This window comes from Falco rusticolus, chromosome 6, assembly GCF_015220075.1.
Source record: "Falco rusticolus isolate bFalRus1 chromosome 6, bFalRus1.pri, whole genome shotgun sequence".
Taxonomy (NCBI): Eukaryota; Metazoa; Chordata; class Aves; order Falconiformes; family Falconidae; genus Falco; species Falco rusticolus.
The window spans coordinates 86,993,651-87,016,179 of record NC_051192.1 but is presented as its reverse complement, the minus strand read 5'-3'; the positions used below and the strand labels follow the sequence as shown (position 1 = coordinate 87,016,179).

The window sequence follows — 22,529 nt, the reverse complement described above, 5'->3', positions numbered from 1 at the left end:
GTCTACTCAACAGCAGAGGCAACATTACCCTCGCCTCCCCGCAGCATGCGATTCAAGCTCAACAGCACTCCATACACGTTTGTTCCCTGTGTGCTCCACTGGTAACACAATTGCGGTAATTACAGCATGAGCATGTTCTATGAAATGGATACTAGTTCATTAATTAGAAGATGAACGTAATTGATTATTTCAACAGCAAGGCTAAACACAAGGGTAATCCCACAGAGAGATTTGTAGGGGGAGTTCTGTCCAAGATGTGCCCTTGACTTAGTGGCTTCTCCCAGGGGGTAGCTTTAAAGGAATAGAGCCTAACAAGGTATTAATTACAGATTACTATTAGTGATAGTTAAGTTATTTGTGACCTGTTCCCCTTCACAAATTGTTCCAGAACTGATGTGTATTACAGGGTATGTGTTTGCCACTTACAACCATCAGCCAGACACTTGGAGAGACAATTGGCACGTGGAGGTCCTTGGCCATCTCTTCTATTGATGTTCTGGTCAGATAACACTCAGATTCAATCTCATCTTTGCTGTTGATGTCACAGTGGCTTGATAAGCGTGTGCAATAGCACACACTTTTCTCCCTTGGTTTGGCAACAGAAATCTTTTGAACAAAGGAAGGCTGAGCAGTAAGAGTGAGATATCCCTGTTCATGCCACCTTCCTTATCTTTGTCACCGAGCACATGGCTTACCAGGAAGGCATGTTGCAGATGAAAATCCCCTCACACAGCTTGTTAACACAGATGCACAAATCAAGCCCTTACATTTTGGCATTCAGACCCTAGCCATATTTTCTCAAACACCATTCTGCATTAGCTGACAAACCCCTAATTAGGATCACCAAAGGCCTAATCATAGCAATGACTTAAATCGGTCCATTCGTGTTTTTTTAAAAATGGATTCAAAGTGGATCAACCAAGCTCCAGCCAAACTGGAGCAGCCACGTCCTTGTTTCTCTCTCACCTTGTCACAGGCTGATTTAAGGGTTGTGGCATCTGGCTTGGCTGAAATGTTGTACTCAGTCCAGCTCATGTCTGACCACATATGGGAGTACTAGAGAAGGGGGAAAACCAAGAAGCTTTTCCTTACCTCATTACATTCTTAGTAATCACTTACCCTTGGCAGTCACCAGCTCTTGGCAGCCCTCTGTGTTCCCCGAGCCTGGAAACAGGTCCTGTCTTGCGCTGGCAGCAGAGGCACCAACAGAGCCCTAGAGGGCAAGGGCAATGACAGAGCCTCTTGCCACCTCTCACCTGGTAAAAAGCAGACAGGTCTCACATGGGAAACAGTATATACCACTTCTTTTCAAATAACGGTGCTCCCTTTCATGATTATTGAATAGTGAGTCAGAGTTCATCCAGAAACTTACCAATTGGGCTGGGGTCTGAAGTTACCAGGTAAACCCTGGGCTGATGTAAACCAGTAAGAGGGCACTGATCTCCATAAAGATATGCTGATGGACACGTACTGAGGATACTCTCTGTAACCTTGCCTGAAATGATTAAATCAATCCAGATGCTTTGATATGGACACTGTAGACAATAACAGTATTAATCTCAATAAAATGATACTGAGAGTAGAAGTGCTTTTCAGTTTCTTTATTTGATTAAAGTGATTCTGGCTCAATGTCTCATGCATATTATCCCATGATGTAATTGAATAAGGAGATTGAAACAGAAAGCTGCCTCTGAGTAAGGGAATACTTCACTGGGGCTTTTGTTCTCATTTAGTACGGTTTAACAATTCCTTCCATTCACTGATCACGGATGCCCGAGAAACCTGAACACACATACCCTGCCTGGACAGGGCTACACTCCATGGCCCATCGCGTTTGGAAGCACTCACATTTGTAATGGATAAGAATCCAAAATAGTAAAAGTAACCACTTAGGTCAAGTTCTTCTTTTCCTCAGAAACACACATAAACTCCAGGATATTTGTAAGTGCCAATGGAAAAAAAAAATCTTTAAGTCTTTTTTTATTGTGTCAAGAAGTCAAAGACAAATGTTTGACAGCTTGTGTGATGCTCAGTGGTAAGCTCTAAATGCCACTGTTGGGTTTTTTTTCTTTCTTATATAATGTTCTGGGTTTTTTAGGACAATTTATGATAGCAGTAGAAAAAAATCAGAACTTCCTCAGTTTTAAACAACATTCTGTTGAATTAGATTAATATTAAATGTTTGTTACATAAACAGACAGCATAGATGAGTATTAAGAATTGAAAATTAAACACTGTGAATTAAATCCCTGCTGCAAGTGAAGCCAGTAAGGATAGAGTCAGGTCAAATACACCTAAGGGAAACACAGGTTTATGGTCTACTGATCAAATGGATGCAGATGTTTAAAGGATATGGTCTTCATTAAGCTGCTCCTTTAGTCCACAATGAAATCAACTTAAAAAGCAGATGAGGCTGGAGAGATAACTCTCCTTTTAAGAAAGCTCTAAGTTATACATGTATCACAAAGATAAAAAGTAGCTTGCAATTACTATTTCTTTCTTTAACTAGTATTTCTAAATTTCTAGTTTCCAAAGAGTCTTGCAAATCCACTCAGCAAAGCTGGCTACAACATTTGTTACATGCTATGGGTGATATAATCCTATAATTTCCAATGCAATAATGAGAGGTTTAATTTTCCATTTCTTCCCTCTGTGAGATGGTGTCTGGCTTTGAATTCTCATTTATGTCTGCATGAGTACACAAACCTGATCCGCATCATTGTGAAGTCAATACCTGTTCCGACTTCTTTTTCGTTGTTAAAAAGCAAAGCCTGACCTGTAATTCAAAGACATAAGAAAAAGTTTATCCCATCAGGAGTCTCTCTCTTTTTTACTTAAATCTCCTCTGACATGAGGACTCATCAAAGGAGCTTTTAAGAGCTGGATAAGTTCATAAAATGTTTACTTCTTTTCTTCTTCGGGAATTCCCATGAAAGGTTAACAATAATTTTAAACTCCATAAACCAGCAGATTTGAACACTCGCTCCAATAACATGCATTTTTTCTGAGAAACAGAGAATCCCTATCAAATCTGAGACTAATTCACAAGGGACCTAACACAGAGAGAAGTCACAGCAGTTCCTCCCCACTGCCAGGGACTGCTGGGACGTGAGAGCTGGATGATTTCCACCACCAAGGGAGAAGAGGGGGAGGCAAGGCAAAGGGCCAGGAAAACTGTCTTTGTTCTTCTCACACAGAGAAAATAGTATGGAGGGTTGCTATTCTCTTGTCTCCCTATGGAGCCTTTCCATCTTCCAGCTACCCAGAAAGAGAGCTTTCTTCTTTCCCTTCACTTCTTTCTTAGTGGGAGTGTGGAGGTAGGGTTGGGAAGAGCTAAGAACAGACAGCAACAGCTTATCGTTCAAGTATTTCCTGTCCAGAACAAGCTGAAAACCTCAAAAGTTAAATATAAAACACATTTACCCATCTCTCTTTTTATTGTGCTGAAAAACGGTTGTTAGTGTTTTATAACCCAGAATAAAATGCAACATCTTATCTTTAATGCTTGGAACATCTTTAAGTACATCAGCCAAGTAGGGCTGTTTATATTTGCACATGATTGTGCATGAATAGACTGCAAAACTGTGCATTAGGATGGTGGAAACAATAGACCAAAACAGGGTTTTTTTCATCAAAAATAGTTGTATATTTGTGAATGTTATCAAAATATACTTTTCCAATAGTAATGTCTTATTTCCACATATAATTTTGACTTCTTTGGGGGGAAAAAAGAGCTCATACACGTGAAAGCAAAGAGAAAGAAAAAAAAAATTATTTTAGCCAAAGGCTGAAGATTTTTCCAGGGAAATATGAACATATGTCATTCTGCTGAAGCAAAACATCTTAGCATATATAAGCAAATGTTTCACTTCAGTTCAATATTCAATTTGATCCTTGTAAGTTGTCACAATGCTTCATAAGAACTGTATTTCAAGAGCTAAACACCCCCGTTTTCCCAAAGCAACCCGCTTCCTCCGAACTGCTTCCCAACAATGGTTCCCATTTTGTACCACGACAAGTCCCTGCACTAACGCGTGCTGCGGTACAGGCAGGGCAGGCTGACCCATGCAGCCCAATGAGGTACAAGCTAGCTGCACTTCAAATGGTAAGAAAATCACAGTGGTGCCCTAGTAAACTACAGTTAAAAATATATATATATATATAAAATTAAAGCTAAACTTTTTAACATCAGGTTGTCCCAAGATGAAACCTCTTGGTTTGGTTTAGATAAAAACTGAGACATTGTAAATCACATTGGAGCAACTTGAGATAAATGTTTTGCTTTCTGTTTGCAGCCAAGTATTTCCATGCTTTAAAGGAAAAAACAGAATTTTCCAAGAAAAGTAGAGACATATTTTAATAAGCCCTACTGGGCCTGAATCCATACCCATTTACTCTGGTACAAATTGGAACTAATCCCAGCATATAATTGTGAAACCAAATTCTGGGCCATTCACATGACACTTCATACTCAGACCATAAAAAGTCCATCCTCAAATTCAGTAATGTGGCCTAAACTGCCCCTCCTGGATGCCATACACCAGCACTTCACATAAGGTTCCTGGGATGCTCTAGTCCTCCAGCTCAGTGCAGAGCAACGCAGAAAACACTTTCACTTCAAATCCCTTACTATGCCATTCCTTGTACAAAATCTCCAGGGCTTTTAGTTTATCCAGGCAAAGGTTTTTAAGGAAGTCCTGAAAATTTTGATCTGCAGTTGAGGAAATCCAACCACCACTTTAGGTCTGTCTGTATGACAACTGCGACAATAAAAACAATGACGACTTGTCTACTTCACAATTTCCCAGATCTACATAAGCTTTTTCTGAGCAGATTTCAGTGCCCATTACTCCAAGGCAGAAGGGTAAATATATTTACGTCATGGTATATATGAGATTTCTTCCAATTTGTTAAAGCCACAGAAGCCACAAAGCAAATTTTTGAATTCTTATTTTCCTTTTCATCGTGGGTCAAATAGCTCTTCAAATCCCATAGCTCTTCCTGAAGTAGTTTTGGTATGCTTGGGTAAAACCAAGCGCAAGTAAAGTAAAACACAGTTTTCGTGAGCGGTAATAGATACTTACTTATTCTGGAACAGCCCCATGCATTATTAAAACCCTACTCCTATAATAATTAGGTTTTTCTTAAAAAAAGACACAGACCCATGACTGTAATTTCATTTACCTTTACGAGCTATCTTGTTATCAGTACAACCCGCTGCCCTGACGAGGAGTTGCTTGCTCCCTGAAAATCTACCGACAGGCGCTAGTGAGGGATGTACGCTCCGACAGTTACTCACCCACGTTCCAGCCCCCACACCCTCCTTGAAGTTTTTCATTATTTCTGTAACACTTTGTTAGCTATTAGGATTACACAGTTTATTTGTTCAGATTGGGAAGTCTCTTCTTGATAGGCTGCTGTGTTCAGTAAACAGCTCCCAACAACAAACAAGGATTTAAATAATCACTGTGTAATCAGTAGGCACCAGCACATCGGATCTCATCTCTTCAAATCCAGGCAGCTGTCTGTCAAATCACAATGTTTATCACACTAAAACTTGGATGTTTAGCTGCACCAGCATCATCCTGCCCACTTTTTAAGGAGTCTCAGTGAATTTGCTGGAAAAGGGCAACGGACTTTCCGGTTTTGCGTGGATTCTGCTGCAACAAGTCAGGTTTGTCCTGAACTTAGCGTGAAAGTCTGAAGCAACTCCGGGAGTAATGAGGCCAGCATGCAGTGCAGTATTAACTGGCTGTCCCCCAGCCCGTTTTGTGCCTTGGAGGGAATATTAGACTAATCAAGTAATAACACAACAACATTTGGCCCCAATTAAACACCTCTCCAACAGCTGCAGCTAGTATCATTTGGGTTTGGCAGGTACAGGCTTACTCCATACAAATACATCTGTGTGTAAAATAGCAGATCCTAATTAAATTTTAACATGAGGCAATAACTGCTTCAAAACTCAGCAAAATAATCATATTAGGCAGATAATTCAGAAATCTAAAATAATCTCCTTTTATACTATTAATTCAGCTTCCAATTTTATTTGTATTGGCTCACTTATTTTCCACCACCTAATATATTAAACACATTTTTGAACCCCTAAAGCACAACCACACATTTGCATTTGAGTTTAGGCAAATACTGATTAATGTTATTAAAAAGACAGGAATATTAACGTGGGTCTAGAGGTTGCGTTATGACTTGGTTGCTGCTGTGTCTTCTGGCTGCAGATGCCCAGCCCCTCTCAAACAGCTCAAACAATAATGAAAGCAACCTCTGAGCTACAAGATGTTGTAAGCCTGTGTCAGCGAGCAAATCCAAACAGCAGCAGGGATGCAGGCTTCTTACATGACATTTGCCAAATTCTTTAATATGAAAAGATTCTTGGCATTAAATCAATAAAGAGGAGGTGAAGAGTAGGTAGAAGGAAAACAAGTTAGATGAGATAAAGAAAAGCTTGACTATTGATAAAGAAAAAATGGGCACTTAAAGTGATCACTCTAGAGTGTAGAAAGTGACTTTTAAATTTCTTATCTGATTAGTAGGAGCTAATCTGTCAAGTAGAAACAAATTCACACAAATATTCCGTAAATTAAATATTCCCTTGTCACTGAAGCTGCTTTTGATTGCCAGTGGGGTTTTTTCTTTCCTTGGAAGGAGACAGCTTATTACATTTATTTCAGTATCCAGAATGTGTTCTGTAATTATCCAGTTTTAATTGTCTAGTATTTTTATTTGTATGAATTTCAAAAGCAGGTATTGACATGAGTTAGAAAGAAAATCCAATCTCAAATCTGAAAGAGAATCCGCTACAATCCCATCCAGCAGTGTACCAAAATACAAGCTGACGCATGTGTTTTAAGTCCATCCATACTCAGTAAAGCATACAACCTATGCTTAATCTTACATCTAATGGGACTTAAGTGCAAAGTGGCATGAGGACCTGCATCTCTGTTCTTATAGCTGTGGAAGGTGTGCATTGTGCCTTACAGATACATGCAAGAAGAAAGAGGGATCTCAGCTTATTAACATTTCAAGAATTTATTGCTCAGCTGCTGTTTGTTTTCTCTGACAACCAAATGTTATGCAGGGCACTTTTGCCAGCTGCAATCTGATTAGGTATCACCTTTTCCATAACACTGCCAGGCCAGTCAAACTGCGGCATACAGAGAGTCTAACCTTTTGTAGATCTCATAATAAACAACTCCAAATTTCAGGAGAAAACCTGTGATAGAGAGAGCCTGACTACAGCTTGTAAATCAAAGCACTCAGATAAGATGTGAGAGCCAGACCTCTCAGTTGAGCTTTAAATTCTTGCTTTATAAATCACTTCCTTACCAACCAGCTGCAAAACCAGAATTTGCAAGCTAAAGGAAAAAAAAAAGAAAAGAAAAAAAAAAGGAATAAAAAAAGAGGTTTTATTTTTAATTTATTGGTATGATTTGTAAATCTGTTGTAGGACTTACATCTGATTTAAGATTTGTTAATCCCATTTTGAATACGAAATTTTTTTCTCTGACTTACCATGTACTGAAACACTTTAGTAAAAACCAAACTAAAAATCACTGTTTAAAAGGATGGTGTATAAATCAAGACTTTGCAGTTAAGATTTGCTGGCAGGTTCTATAAATTGCACAGTGCATTTATAACTCAGCCTCTTACAAGGGCAGATTTATAAATCCAACTTGCAAATTGTCAGACAACTATTATGGGCTCAATTCTAATCTGAGAAACAACAGATGTGCTTGGCTGTGCTTGAAAACCCTGTCCTTTTCCCTTTATCGCCCGCCTCCCCTGCAGCCATCCCACTTGCACCAAGGGGAAAAGAAGCACCGTCACCAGGGGAAGGAGGGAGGGAAGGGACCTCCTGTATCACCCTCACCCTGAAAAAAAAAAAAAAAAAAAAAAAACCACAGCCAAGTGGGGAGGAAAGGATTTGGAAAAGGAAAAACAGGAGGTGAAGTGTTAGTTCTAGTTTGCCCCTCCTGTTGTTAGACAGCCCGCTGGAGCAGCCTGAGCCAAAGGCTTCCTCCTGCAATTTCAGCTGATGCCTGGGGGGGGATAAAGAGAGCAGGTAGTCCTAACTAATTCCCAGGTTGCCAGGCCTCAGGCACAGTGAAAAATTAAACTTCACATACGAGACAGTGGAAAACTGAGCCTAGCAGGAGCAAACTAGAGCAAGTTGAGGAATTTTCTTCCACACTCCCAGTGATGCCCGCCTGCCTATCTCAGATTACAATGAGGAGCTTCTGGGAGAAACCCTGGCCCTGTGATGGCAAATATCCCACTGATTTCACAAGGATAGGGTTTCACCCTATAAAAAGGGCATTGGCCAGATTCACAGGAATGCTCTGCCTGCCCCACAGGGCAGCTGTAAACTCGTGTCTCTGCTGGGCGCCGCATGTCCCCGCAGGGAGGAGAACAGGGAGCCCGGAGCAGGGGCTGTGGCAGCATCCCCGGGCTCCGGCTGCGCTCCCCACAGCTCTTCTCCTGAAGCATGTGCAGAAAGCAGCATCCCTCAGCAAGCACAAGAAAATTGACACATGTATGGGGAGTTAGGATACTTCCTTTCAGGCGGTTTTACAGTAGCCTTCAGGGTTTATCCAGAAGCTGAGGGTCAAAACAGTGAAATGATAACACAATTTAATAGCATTATATTTCTGCTAGAATTATTGGGGTCTTATACAATGTGAAAATAGCATATGATAAGAAATGGCTACCACTAGACCCTATGCACAACATATTTAAATGCATTAATGCCTTTTGATTTTTTCCACGTCAGATTTCTTTGACTTGATAGTTTTTGAAAGAAGAAGTGATCAAAAATATTTTATTCTCTGCCATATTTGAAATTTGGTTCTAAACTTTCATCAGTGACCTCCTGTTCTCTATTACCGCAATGCTCTTTCCCTTGAATTGCTTGTTGCCTTGGATTTCTTTCAAAATAAAATAAATACAAGGATGCTAGCAAAGATAAATTATATAGTTACTTCTTTCAACCTTGCTGGCATTTTAGAGTCAAGGGTCTGATCATTGTAAACTCAGAAAATACTCTCGTGTGTGTGTGTGTGTATATATATATATATATAAAAATCAGGTAGTTTATGTTAAACATGCAGGATAAAATGCATACAACTGCATACAATACTATTTTAAGGGGAACTGAAGCAAGCAGTACAATTAGAAACAGCAAAATTGGCTTCCATAGCTTTATGCCTAACTGAATACTCAATTCTACATGCAAAATATAATCAGAACTGGAGGATGGGATTGAGGGAAAATGGTTAATATTCTTTAACATGCTAAGTCAGCCCTTTACAGACTATATATTTAAAATGTATGAAAATCAATTATCTTGAAAACAGATGCCTTTTTTCTTTTTCATTGCATGGTCAAATGATATAGACTCAGTGTCCTCTTGTGCATGTGTCTGACAGACAGAGACCTACAGAAGTTTGGCCTTTTCCTTGGTGTTTAGCCTAAATGAAAAGGGGTAAGAATAATATGTTTTCAAGGAGAAAGAGTCTGTGGGAGGCTTCTGAGAGTCAATCCTCACCTCAGTGGAGAGGAATTGTGGCTATAGTTGGAGAAACACTAAAAATAAGAGCTTTAGCAAACAGACAGTATGATTTAATATAAACAGAGTCTTTTCACATCATTGTCTTGCAGGTGATGAATGAAACAGACCTCTCGCACAGTAGCCCAGCTGATCTGTTGCAATCTGGAACTCACTGCTATTTTCTTCATTCATTCTCTTGTTTTCTTTGGGGAACACAAGAACAGTTCACCCAGTTCAATAAAACACAATTTAGACTCAGCCCAAAGAGACTTTCAAGACTGGAGGCAAAAGGCACTTCACAATGTGCCCTGCAGTCTTCTGATCACCCACATCAGGAGACTCGATAAGCACAGCGCAAGTCTACCTTGGGCTTCCTTTGAATGGAGAGACGCAGAAGGGGCAGGGATGCCCCCTGAAGCACAGTGAGTACGTGGGGCTCAGCTGGACCTAGGAACTATGAAACTCTCGGGGACCTCACACAATATATGCCAGGGTAAGAGAGAACAACACAGGCAAGCCACTGGAACCATGGGTCTTGTCTGAGGTTATAAAGGATCCATTGCAAAGATATTTTGGAAAAACCAAGGTAAATAAAAGGGGGGTTCTATAGCTGCAGTACAGTGTATTGCAAAGTCATAAAATCTATAGCGTGAGGAAAGGAGTAGGGAGTACCTTATTGTGGCTGCAGTTGTACACATTTATGGAGCAATGAATTTCAGCTCTCCAGAGGACCACAAACCTCACTCAACATCTTTTATTTGTTAAAAGATTTAAGTCTAAAGTTAGACTGAACATCTAAAATTCTAAGTGTCAAGTGCACCGTCCAATCTGCTCCAGCATTAGCATCAGCAGAGATAAAGGTGAAGGTAGTAGAAATGAATGACAGAGGAGAAAAGAAGAGGTGAGAGAAATTTCCTGGCTTGCCTGTGAAGAAAGGACACATGCCTACCCGGGCACCAGCAGAGAAGCAGACCACAAGCCCATAGCTTTCCTTTTCCTGCTCTAACAATACCAGGCCTAGCAAGGAGAACAACTCAGCAATTAGTTGAATAGTTTCTACACTTGTCCTACCTAAGCTTTTACATTTTATCAGCCTCTTCATTTATAATTTCAGAAAAACGGAAGTAACATATTCACTGCAATTGCTAGCAAAACCTCAGGTCTTCTAGCAACAGGAACTACACAAAACAATACACTTTTCATACGGACAAGTCCGTACATTGATCCTTGTTTGAACAGGAAAAGACTGTAAAATCGTTTTGGTTTGGTTTTTGTTTTTTTTTTTTTTTTTTAATCTGCCTTCATCAGTAGTTGGAGTAGTAAACATTTTTTTATTGAAGGTTCCAAAGTCTATGTAAAGAGGTTAAAATGTCCTGATAAAGTTTTGATCAGAAATTTCCCTTTTACTGGGAAGTTTGAAAACACACAATTGCAGTTTGTCATTTACTCCATTACATTTCTCCAAAGGTCAGTTCAACAGACATGATCAGACTCTACAGCTCCATGGGAGCAGTGGAAATTAGCTTCAATGGTTGTCTTATTGATGAAGTTCTGCGTCTGCTGGTGGAATTGCAATAGGCACATTCCAAGTGTGTGTCTTGCCATCTTGAGAGCAGTTTTCAGGTAAATCACCTGATCTCTTTGTCTACAATCCTCTTCTCCTATAACTACCTGGATAAATAAAAACAGGTCTACTGAAAGAGTTTGAACTTTGAGTAGGGACTGTAATTAAGAACTTGTCCTTCTGGAAAGCACTGGGTGTTAGAAGTTTACAAGACCTGAAACCTTCACTTTTCCACATATACAATCTCACCTGGGCTTTATAGTAAAGACACCTTTCTCCCTGTTCATCAGCAGTCTGAAGCTGAGCCAGGTTTATGGCAAAAAGCTTACTGTATATTCACCTTTCTCTTCAGGGCAACGCTTTCTCTGCAGCAGAGGAACCCAACACAGTTAAGTCACTACTGTGCAGACCCCAAAGTACTGGTTAAGGCTCTCCAGCCAGCCAGATATGGGACTGACCCCAGAAATCACACCTATAGGCAGCATGCAGGAGCCAAATTTTACTCTGGATTGTCTCAGAGGCCTGCGCCAATTAAGAGCTTTTGACTTTGTTTCAGCTGTGCCACAGTGCAGAGGTGAGACAGGCAAACCCAGCATGCACCAGCAGAAACAAACAATAGTCCTGCATGAGTGTGCCACCTCTTCATGAATGATACAGCCACCACAACAGAAAAAGCCAGGCCATTCTTGGGTCTGACATGAAGTAAGACAGCCAAAAGTACCTCCACAGCATCACCATTGGTCTGAAACAGCCATTCCCACTTCCATGATAATATGAGTATCCCTGTTATTCATATCCTTGTTTATACCTCTTCCTACAATTTCACTTGAATCATGTCCAGGACACCAGTTTGGAGGCCAGGCTCCCTTCTCTTCTGTGACACACTGACTATAGGAAACATGTCTTGTATTACATTCTTCAGAAGGATGCTGAAGAGGAAGAATGGAGATGGAAATTAAAAATACAGCCACTTGTGGGCTAGGCTTTACGGATGTTTTAGGGCAAAAGTCCTAAAATGCAGAAAAGAATCTGTTGCATTCTGTGCCTGTACCTTGGGGATGAACAGCATCACTCAGACAAGGTACGCACAGGACAGAAAGAAGTCATCCTATGGTAGGGAAGTGTTGGAATTTTCTATGAATGCCCAACCCTGTAGGTCAGCCTCGCTTTTCAAAGGACAGTTTTCAGGGTTCATTGTATTGGATGTATTCACTCAGTTATTCTGCTTAGGATAACCTCTTCATAGAAATTTTACTAGCCAAGGAGGACTACAGACTTATCTTCAAGTGTTCTGTACCATTGGTGCCCCATCGACTGCACAAGTTTTGTCACAGCACTGCAAGGCAGAATTCATGAGCCACGTTTACCCTCATCCAAACACAGACAAACTACTTGAATCACAGACACTAGTGGCAAGAGACGGTTGGCCCAAGAAAGGAAAGCCTCAATTCTGGCATGGCTTATCAAAGGCCATACTATCTAATCGGTATCATATTTTGAAACAAGTCCTGTCTTAAACAAAAATGAGAGTGTGTCATCTAATTCAACCACTACCCACACCCACCACAATGCTATTGCTCTCCTGTTGCTGATGCCTAAAAAGACCTTCAAAGCCAGGTGGGGAAAGCAGATATATCTCCACATTTAAATCATTGTGCATGGGACACTGCAAGGAGTTAAATGTAACTTTCCCCTGCTCTTCCCAGGACATCAGAGAAGAATGCTGAAACTCTGGCATTTGATGAAGGATGACCAAATTTTGATGGCCTCATGGGTTAGTCCGTCGATTGAGCCAACCTAGTCCATAATTTGAATACTTTTGGTGCATTCCAGTCCCAACTGCTAACTTACTTTTCAGTAAAAAAGACTGAACTTTGACAAGCTTAAGGTTTATCCTTAAACTTTTAGCATTTTACATTGTACTGAGGTGGGCTAAAAGCACAGAGTAGTTGTGGCATAGTAAGTTCTCAGATCACTGTAATCTGATTGTGACTACTTGATCCCAAATAAGTGATGTGACCTTTTCCTTAAACTTAAAAGTTTCAAAAGGTTTCAGAAGTTCCACTTGATTAAAAATTGGGGGAAAATGCTTTAACCATTGCAGAGACTGAAATGATAAATGGGTCAATCTTTACTAGCACACAGTAGTAATTAGGTCATACCTCATTTCTTTATTAGGGAAAGGCTTTGGTGTTTAATCATCATTATATAATCATTTGATCTTCTCCAATCTCTGTCTTTGTAGATATCGCAGACTAGGGCCCTGAACCTTCAAATGGTTGTGTGCAGGAAGAATCCCATGATTAGCTCTTTGAATCAACCACAGCATTCTGGCTTTATACCATATTTTCATTTTACAGTCTGTGTTCATATGATAACACAGATAAAATCTCCTGAAGGATGCTAAGGGTAAAGTAGAAAATGAAACATCTCTAAGTTAAGACACTGCTATAAAAATGAGAGTCCGACATCTCTAGTAAAACACAAGACAAAGCACGGCCTGTGGCATAATACCCTCTTGGAGAATGTCCCATCGCCTCCTGTTGTCTGAGGACAGATGTACAATACACCAGATGTACCCTGTGTTTGCTTTAGCGTGGATCAGTGTTCAACCGTTCATTTTTTGAAATAAGCCTCTGAAATCCAAAAAGAATGGGAAACATAATGAATGAGGTCTAAGGGAAATAAACAATATCAAATCCTCTGAGCCTATGGTTTTGCTCAATGACAGACATTTTCTTAAGCCCATTTTCTCTTAAAAGAACTAGGAATGTTCCTGTTGGCTGGTAACAACTCAGTCAGCAGCCCCTTATGAGGTCAGCAATGATAAAATCAGTAATACTTACTCTCACAGGAATTTTTCTTTCCCAGGACTCAAAAAATCATTGTGCCTTACAATGATGGCTACATGGAGGAGAATGCGATGTTGACTCTGTCAGTCTCCTTAGTGAGACAAGCTGAGTTCACACTTCACCACCTGATAGCTAATAGCACTCTTTCAGACATTGGCTCACCTGTGCAGGGATGCTGGACCGTGCTACTTTTCATAAGGAAAAAGAAAAGCATGCAAAAAGTGTTAAATGTTTCCAAAAATCCAAAGTCGTTTTAATTGGAATAAAAGCAGCTTCATGGTGGGGAAGTGGAGGAAGAGTAACAACTTCTCCTTAGGCATTCTAGTGCATGTAAAACAAGTTTCCTTCCTTATCACAGACAGTAAGACCTAAGGCCAACTCACAGGTCTAATGCCAGCACAACACTATTATTTTAGAAGTGGGAAATGCTTTACCAGGGCGTTTTCCTAACCTTCAAGGGTCCCCACTGAGGAATCAGAAAAATAGCCAAAGGAAACTCAGTGGGACTGGTTTCATAAAATCCTCCAGAACCTCTTCTTTCTTTCACACATTTACCTTTTTCAACAAACCTGATGCAAAACATTACGTTCAGCCTCTAAGACTCTTCCTACTCACACACCTAAAACGGCAAACCCACCTGAGCAGCCCTTCCTCAAGTCCTGTAAGCCCCCAGTGTCCCCAGCACCAGCAGAGTGGGGCAAGCCCTACCTCAGGACGGCGTGCAGTGAAACCCACCTGCCTGGACCAACTTCTAAGTAAACATTATGATTCCTAGGTCATTGCAGCTTCTTTCTCATTTCTTCAGGTGCCTCACACTATAGTCATTACATTTATCCTCAGTTAAGACAGGCAGCAACATGCTGCTGCCAAATGGAGAGGTTCTGCCGCCTCCTTTCTGCAGGCACATCCCCTCAGCACACACAGTCCTGCCTCAACTTCAGCAGCTCTGGTGCTCTATGACCTCTTCCCTTTTCCTCTTTTTTTTTTTTTCTTTCTTTTTTTTATTCTTTTGCTAGTCTAGCTTTGGCCGTTCAGTGTGCTGAACCAAGTGAAAACTGAGAGTGGGGATAGAGCAGGGAACGCAAGAGCAGAACTGCCCCCATTGGCAGCTGGAAGCTGCTGGAACAGCACAGTTATCTTGTCAAATAGCATCCTCGCATGACACACACTTTCAACTTCATTAGTCCTCAGGTCCTATTTCACAAGGTGTCAGATGACTATTTGGTACTTAAAATAAAAAGAATGCTCCACAAGCTCTAAAGAAAAGAAACACTAGAAAAAATTGGCAATGCTAAATAAGAAGTTGTCAGCAGCCACTGAAAAGAATTACATAATATAATGGAATGAAACTCCCAAAAATCCTCCTTCTACAGGATGATTTTTCACAAAGTTCCTGGTTTTCCGTTCCCTTCACTTCTGGCTGCATAAACACAAACCGTTTGAATTCTTTCTGCTAGCTGAGCAATCAAGAGAAAGGGAGGACGCAAACACAGCCATCACAACAGAGCACTGACAGCACTTATCACACACAACCGTATCATTATGCATGGGAGAATGGCTCCATGCCTACGCTGGCTGGACACAGAAGATGTATATTGTAATAAAATTTCCAACAGAAAATGTTCATACCAGCAAGATCTATTTCTCATGCACTGAATGAAAATAATCAAAAAAGCCTACAGGACTCAATGGAGAGAATCAGATACATCCATGGGCCAATACATCCCATCCTAAAGCACCTGTTGGAAACTGGTCTTACCTTAAAACTGCCTATTTTTCTCCATTAGGATAAAGCGAGATTAGGCTGGCTAGCTCAGGCACAGTAGTTAATATCACAAACATATGCAGTAAAATAAAACTCACCCCACAGGTCGTGTAAGGTGCAGTGACCGTCCAGGTCTGTGACATTACCCCGTGGAAAATATGGTGTGACTTAGCTGAGGCTGGACCTCCACGAGCATACCCAAACACCTTCCCTCTCCATTTCTTACCTCTGGATTTCCCAGTCTTTTTTTGGCTGCATCCTTCAATGCCTCTTTTATCACCACTCCTTTTACCACACATACTTTTCTTTCCCATTTCTCTTCTAAGGATGCCTCCACCTTTGCTGTTGGTTTTCACTTTATTACAGGGTATTGGGAAGATTTTTGTGGGTCTGAGTGCAAGGAAGTGTGTGAGACACATCTGTTGAAGAGCCTTCTGAGCTAAAAATCAGCAGTGTGGGACGGCAGGGGACTGGACTGTAGTGACTAAGGCAGTGCCTTCTGTATAAAATCTTGCATTTCATTCAAAGAGTAGATTTTTTGCACGCTAGTTTCCACCTTTCTTCAATGAAGGGACAATATATACCATTAAAGAATTGCAATGATACCAGATTCACTAAAAAATTACCTATATTATATCTATCTGTATTATCTATTAATCATATTCTCTTAATCTATTATGTATCGTCTATAAATATTATATATTAATAGTATCCATTATATATTATATCTCTATACATTGTATCTATATCTAATGTCCTCTGATTGCATCATAAACTGTAAAAGTAAAAATATGGCATTTAAATGAATTTTACATGAATTTTGAACACCCATGACTGACATGTAAATACAGCTTACTTCTGACAGCTTATTCATCTGCTGCTGTCCTTGTCTCAGCGCTACTACCCCAAGAATAATATTCCATATCATAAACAAAGTGGCCATTACAACCTGCTCAATATAGGCATTAGTCTGTACTCTTTAAACATAGAATATAGAAAACCAACGAAAGAAATAGGGAGGAAATTACATTTGGTTTTGCATTTAATAGAGTGAATTTCTTTATAATGGTCCTCTGGAGCCCATTCATTTTATCATGTCTTTAATTTATGTCAGGCAGGAGAGAGTTGGAAATCATGCTGTTCCCAAAGGAGACTGGTGCTGGAGTCTTCCACCTTCGCAGCACGGTGCTATCTGGTCCCTTTCAAAGGGCATCAGGGGAGCGCAGGCACACTCCTCTATTTCGAGGAAGCCTGTTCTAATGACCAAACTTCAGAAACATTTGACATACAGCTCCATGGCCAAGAGCATGTGAATATATTAAATGCTGTTTATAAAAAGCAAAGCTGTGCTAAAACGCCTATTTGCCCCCTGCTGCTTAGCAATATTAAAGATTAGAGCCAATTGTTTTGTATACTGAAAAGCCTATAATGGCTTCTAGAGAAGAACATGTCAGCAAACTAGATAAGGTTCCTATTAAATTTTTGTTGCCGTGGACTGCTGACTTGGGTCATTATACACTTAAATTGAGTTATTGTTATTGTTATATAACAAAACAGAGAGCTTTTTGCCTTCAGTAATATAGCATATCTTTTAAAGAATGAGCTCTCCTGGCTGATATATAAAATAGTTCTGTTTGCATTACAGTACCAGGCTGCCGGGTGTTTCAGAGTGATTTAGATGAACTGTCCGAAGAGTTCGTGTGTATTTCAAAAGACAAATAGCAGAGTCTTGTGTGAACCTGCTTCCAATAATATTTGAAATTTATTGAGTGACAGTGAAAGACGTAGCAAAATTACAGCCCTCCTCTCTCCCATAATCTAAGAACATTTCATTCCAAAGAAAGTGTGCCTAAGAATTTGTGAGGTTTTTTTTAATTCCTGTTAATCGTTTGCTCAGATGAAAAAAACAGGACTTGTCCCGATTTCCTCATTTTAGGAATATTAGTCTTCTATAATCTTAGCTTTTTATTCTTTAAAAAACAGTTATGTTAACACTTCTAAATTTGAACAGAGAATGTGAACAATGGAGAGATCAGATGACCATAAAAATGAACTAGTTCTCTCCAAGCTACTTTTTTTCAAACAAGGTATACTGCTGGGGGAAACCATAACCACTCAGTTTTACCATTGTCTTCACTGGAGCCAGGAACTCACTCTGCACATTTTCCACAGCTTTTTCCCCTTAAATGCATCTAATGGCAGTTCAAGACAGGATGAAAGCATCTAGGCATATGCTATTTTACTTAAATTCTTTTAATTCCCCATGCCTAGTCTCTAAATAGCTGCTGCATTTTAAGAGAAATTCCATGGCAAGTAGTGAAGAAACCAAAATCAGCAGATGTAGGAATATCTGACTGGAAGAGTTTCATTCCCAGCAGTCTCAGACAACTACCTATTCAAGCAATACAGGCGTATGCTAAGTAATATCATAACCTTCCGTTTGTTTGGCTGAAAAATACGGTCTTTTTGTTCACCCTCCACAACCTCAGTCATCTTCCTAGCCTTCCTCTGCAGCTTTTCTGGCTTCAGCTATCTTTCTCAAACACAGGTCACTAGGGCTGAATATAATGAAGATGTTCCTCATCCAGTCACATCCACTCTTCTGCTGTTAGCCATTCCTCAGCAGACACATGCTGGAACTGACTTCTCTTTCTGTAGCGTTGCATCATTTCTGCTAATTGTGCCATTCTTTGATCAAGCAAAAATCTCTTTTATTCTGTCTGTTCTAATGGTGAGGTCCCAAATCACAGCAGAAAATCTTTATAGGAGACCCTTGCACTTTGAATTTTAAGTTCCATCCCATTTCTGTGATCGCAGTTCTCAAGGTCATTAAGCCTTGCCACTGTCATGTACAACCCTTTTCTGCATTAATGATGCCCCTCCCTCCCACAACTTACACATCAGCAAAATTCATTAATTCATGTTCTAAGCACTGAGCCTTCACACAGACATTAATGAAAAGATTGCAGGAGATACACTCCAATAGTTTCTTCAGGGGAATTCTAACATTAAACTCCTACCCTATATCACAAACATGGCTATCTCCTTTTTTACCCAGTTCCCCTCCTCACAGGTTGGGGATTTTTTACCATCCTCATTATCAGGTTTTACTAATAGGAAAGTCACATATTATTTTACTGCAATTCTGATTAGTTAAGTATATTGTATTTCCTTTGCCTAGAAAATAATTCATTATACTAAAAAGGGTGAGAGGGTGGGTTTGCAGCTTCCTATTCTGGTAAAATTTTGTGATGTTTTGTCCAGTTTCTCATTTGTTTCAATGTCCTTAATTAACTCTTTCTCTCAAAACATGTTCTGAAGTTTATAAAGTATTCAGCTAGGAGATGTAGGTTTCTCTGGTTACTTTTCCCCATAAACAGATTCTTTACCCACTATAGAACCACTTCAAAAATCAAGAAAACCATTTAAAAACTAGATACTGGGCCTGAGATTCCATGGGTTGGTTTTTTCACAATTCTGCAATAAGAATTATATGTTGCCTCAAAATTATCCATTTCTTTCACTTTGGAAACAGAAAAGACCATTCCATATCTAACTCCTCCTAATTATCCAGGTCTGTAGTTATTCTAGGTCATCTTTACACAAAAAAAACCAACCCAAAACAGAACATAAAATTGGCTATTGGGGCATAGCATATATTTTTGTAATCTTAATGCCTCATAGTGCCTGGTGAGCCTTGTTTCTATTTTTCTTGCTCGTCTCCTTACAAGGTTCAATTAATAACTTGCAACTGTTTCTTTTCTAACATACTTTGCAAGGTTTTCTTCAGTTTGACTTTTGGAATTTTGTGGTTTATCCCTATGTTTTCTGAGCTCCGAGATCTCTTTATTTGCAGGCCATTCCTTTTTAGCTACCTGGATGATGGAGGAGAAGAGGCAGAGATCTGGGTTTGTTTAGCTTTAAGAAGAGAAGGGCAAGGGAGAGAATCTTCTTGCCGAGAGGATTTCCCAGAGAAGCCATGGGATCTCCATCCCTGGAGATACTCAAAATTTGACTGCACAAGGTCCTGAGCAACCTCGTCTAGCTGATCACACTTTGAGAGCAGATTTGGACTAGCTGACCTCTAGAAGTCATGGCACTATGAGTCCATAGCTCCTTACAGGCCATTTGACATTCCTAGGATACCTCTTACAGTGAACATTAACACCATTGCATTTCTCTAAACTCATTTTCAATGTTCAAGTTATTTCTGAATTTCTTCCACAGACAAGTCTATGAATATCTCACTCTGCTGCTCTCCCTGACCAAATCCCCTCCATTGAAAGAGCTTTTCTCCCGTTCCAACTGAGAATGCCACAGACTTTCCTTTGTCTGTTCTTTCATCAGACTGAAAGGCAGCAGGGCCCTTCAATTCAAAGTAATTTTCTATTATACTCTTTTCTCAGTCATCTTCCCTTCATGCAAAATCAAGCTCAAAATAGCATCAGCATTTTCTGTTTCAGTAACTATTTAGGAAAAAAATTAGGAAGACCATTCTTAGAAATAAGATGGTGATGGACTTTTTCGCAGGCCTTGTTGCTAATTTATCCCAGACAAGTTAAGTTTTAGTTAAATTTCCAGTGCTGAAATCAATATTATGACTTTTATCATCTTCCTCAAAAATAATTTTGACTTCAAGATTGTTTTATCCACTGTCTTTGTTGTTTGGGTTTTGGGTTTTTTCTTCATTTAGTTTATCACACAGATAAATACTGAATGAAGGTAATTTATTTGATTCTGACATTTCTGATCTTTTAGACCTTTCATATCTTTCACTGCTCCACCCATGGCCACCACTCTTCTCTCTGTGATATGCAATTTCATTCTGTACGTTAGCAGTTCTAATGTCTGCATTTTTTGGCCTGCACTCCTTGTATTGCTATTTCACATATTCCCTTGTGGCCAGTCTCAATCCAGTACTCACCTACTAATAGTTTCTTTTCTTTTTCTTTACTTTCCCAGTTTCTATATATTATATTATACCTGTTTATCCATATAAGAAACCTGTAAGAAATTGTAGTAACAATAATCTTCTATAAGGATTATGCAAGTTTTTTCGGAGCCATCTTCTGTCATTTTACAGTTTCAAAAACCTTTCTGTCATTTTTGCAAATCAGAAGCTCGGTAACACAGTTGCTCAGCTGAAATCCATCTACAAAGAAAGGTATTTTCCTGTGAATGTCTTCTTGGGACTGAACTTTAAAAGCCTTCTTAAAACACCCACCTTTGATCCATGATTTGATCTTTGTTACTTTGTCATTCTTTGCACTTCTTTCAGGGAAATGAAACATTTCATTGAAGGTCACCAAAACCTTCTCTTTTTTATTGTTTTGATTCATTCCAGCCTGAATCTGGATATATCATTTGTTCTATTGTTGTAAACAGGTAGTCAATTCGGCCCTGCTTCTGCGTGGAAGTTGTTCAGCATGGTATGAAGAGCTTAACCAAAACTTGCTGAAGAGCTTGAAATCTCAGTAATGACTATGTTTGAAAACTGCCCAGAAGAACCATATACAAGGGTATTGAATACAGTTTCAAGAATTTGTCTCTTTCTGTAATGCCTAGACAGGAGCTGGTTTATTTTGAAAATCTGTACCTTTATTATGGCGGGGTTTTTTAATGGTGGCTGCTAGACACTGAAAAACTTGAAGATCCTGACATAATCACTAGCATTCATCTATAGTGACAAAACCAAACCTCTCCAATATGCTCACTTCTCTGTGGCTTTACATTTTTCCAGCAAGTATTCTCTTCAGTAAGTCCCACATTATTTAGCACTGCAGATTCAGAAGCATTCCCATCCTGTTCATGTGACTAACAGATACAGTAAGTGGATACATCTGTAGTTTTAACAAAAACTTCTGGAGTTCCATGAATGTTTTTGAAGTGCAAATGGCAAAATCTTTTGCAAGAGTCAACAAATTATAGCCAGGTTTACACTTATAAAAATACATGTAAGAACTGAAAGGTTATGCACTAAAACTTAGTAATTAGCTCCAACCCATCAATATTCATTGCCAATGACATCTCCACCGAGGGACCCACTTAAATCAAACGACCATTCTTCTGGCAAACGCTTCTGCAGAACCACCAGCCTTAGCAGCCAATATATTCGGGTTTCACCACACCAGAGGCAGAATGAATATGACACAGGAGTTCTTTGCTGAGAATGAGTTTTCACAGGAGTGCTGAGCTGGTCTAACAGCTTCCTACCACTAAAATATGGTTCAGCTTTCCCCTTTTCCTCCCTCCCAGCTGTGTGTACTTACCACTTCCTTTGTGCTAGCTCCAACAGTTTGATGAGTCAATTCAGCTCACTCAGCAAACAAAAAAGGGAGATAATTTTCTGCCTGTTGAATAAGCCGAAATGTCTCATCAAGAGACAGCTTCAGAGGCAGCAAAAGAAAACAGACAGGATCACACAGCCAGAGTGCAATGGGAAAAGGAGGCGCAGGATCTCTTGTGTTGCCAGATTAGCACAACCATCTTCTGAAACACGCATTTCTTGTCATCTGCATCCCGACATTAAAAATGGGACTGATAATATGGGCATCTTCAGGTATGTTTCAGGTACTCCACTGTCCAGTCACCATCTTGCTAAGCTCAGGCAAACACCTCAAGAGTTTGATCACCTGAACACAAACAGAACTCCATTATCTAATCAGTAACTGAGATACTCATATTTCTCACACCTCTCAGGAAGGGTAGTTAGATGTAAATATTCAATAAATTATTTTGTTTTAGCTGAAAGCTACATTCTCTGATGGTCTGTGAAGAATTTGA

At 39.8% G+C, this 22,529-nt stretch overlaps 1 long non-coding RNA gene across 2 annotated transcripts in view; it reads right to left on the bottom strand.

Annotated features, from left to right (window-relative positions):
- Positions 1-22,529, bottom strand: part of LOC119150422 — an 80,889-nt gene that overhangs the window by 5,851 nt on the left and 52,509 nt on the right. Inside the window, exons 10-11 of one of the 2 annotated variants that reach the window (XR_005105056.1) lie at positions 2,707-2,776; positions 1,120-1,495 (exon numbers count right to left, since the gene is read on the bottom strand). This is a non-coding gene — a long non-coding RNA (uncharacterized LOC119150422). Of the gene's footprint in view, positions 1-1,119; positions 2,777-22,529 lie in introns of both variants that reach the window. The other variant, XR_005105057.1, reaches the window with a different exon arrangement.